Below are 1,271 nucleotides of genomic sequence, written 5' to 3' on the forward strand. Positions count from 1 at the left end.
TGTTGGGAAAACTGGATAACCACATGCAACAGAATAAAATGGGACCCTCTGTTACACCATACACAAAAATAAACCAGAAATAGACTAAAGACTTAAATGTAGGACCTGAAACTATAAAAATCCTCAAAGAAAACACAGAGGAAAAGTTTCACAACATTGGTCTTGGCAATGACTTTCATGGATATGACTCCAAAAGCACAAGCAATAGAAACAATAATAAACAAGTGGGATTACAGTACACTAAAAAGCTTCTACACAGCAAGGGAAACAATCAACAGAGTGAAAAGGCAACTTGCAAAATGGGAGGATGATTTTCAAACCATATATCTGATAAGGGGTTATGTCTAAACTATATAAGAAACTCCTGCACTCAAATAGCAAAAAAAGAATATCCCCATTAAAAATACAGGCTAAGGGCATGAATAGGCATTTCTCCAAAGAAGACATACAAGAGGCCAACAGTATATCAAAAAATGTTCAACATCGCTAGTCATAAGGGAAATGCAAATTGAAACCACAATGAGGTATCACTTCACGCCAGCTAGAATGGTGCTGTGATTTGAGTGTTCCTTCCAAAACTCATGCTAGAATTTAATGCCATTGTGACAGTATTAAGAGATAGGACTAGGTGAAACCTGTAAGAGGTGATTAGGTCTTTCTCATGCACCCCTCTTACCATATGATGCCTTCTGCTATGGTGTAACATACCAAGAAAATTCCAATAGCAACCTTGGACTTCCCAAACTCCAGACCCGTAAGAAATAAATTTCTTTTCCTATTATAAATTACCTAGTTTGTGGTATAGCAACAGAAAACAGACTGAGACAGATGGCTATTATTTTATACATATAATGTAAATACATAGATGTATGTGTGTATATATATATGTATATATATACACACACACACATATATATATATGAAGACTACAACTGTTGGCAAGGAGGTGGAGAAATTGGAATCCTTGCACACTACTGGTGAAAATGCAAAATGATGCAGCCACTATAGAAAACAGTCTGGAGGTTTCTCAAAAAATTAAAAGCAGAACTACCTTATAATCCAGCAATGCCACTTCTGGGTGTATATCCAAAAGAATTTAAATCTTTCAGGATCTTGAAAAGATAGCTGGACCCCCATGTTCATTGCAGCTCTATTCACAGTAGCCAAGATGTGGAAACAACCTCATTGAGCACTGACAGATAAATGGATAAAAAAAAGCAATATATACATACAATGAAATATTTTTCAGCCTTTAAAAAGGAGGAAATTCT

General features: G+C 35.6%; 1 protein-coding gene across 1 annotated transcript in view; it reads left to right on the forward strand.

The window, feature by feature from the left end:
* The window catches only part of ABCA8 (ATP-binding cassette, sub-family A (ABC1), member 8), an 82,472-nt gene that overhangs the window by 77,779 nt on the left and 3,422 nt on the right, over positions 1-1,271 (forward strand). The window lies entirely within an intron of this gene.

Source organism: Galeopterus variegatus, unplaced genomic scaffold, assembly GCF_000696425.1.
Source record: "Galeopterus variegatus unplaced genomic scaffold, G_variegatus-3.0.2 Scaffold5209, whole genome shotgun sequence".
NCBI lineage: Eukaryota > Metazoa > Chordata > Mammalia > Dermoptera > Cynocephalidae > Galeopterus > Galeopterus variegatus.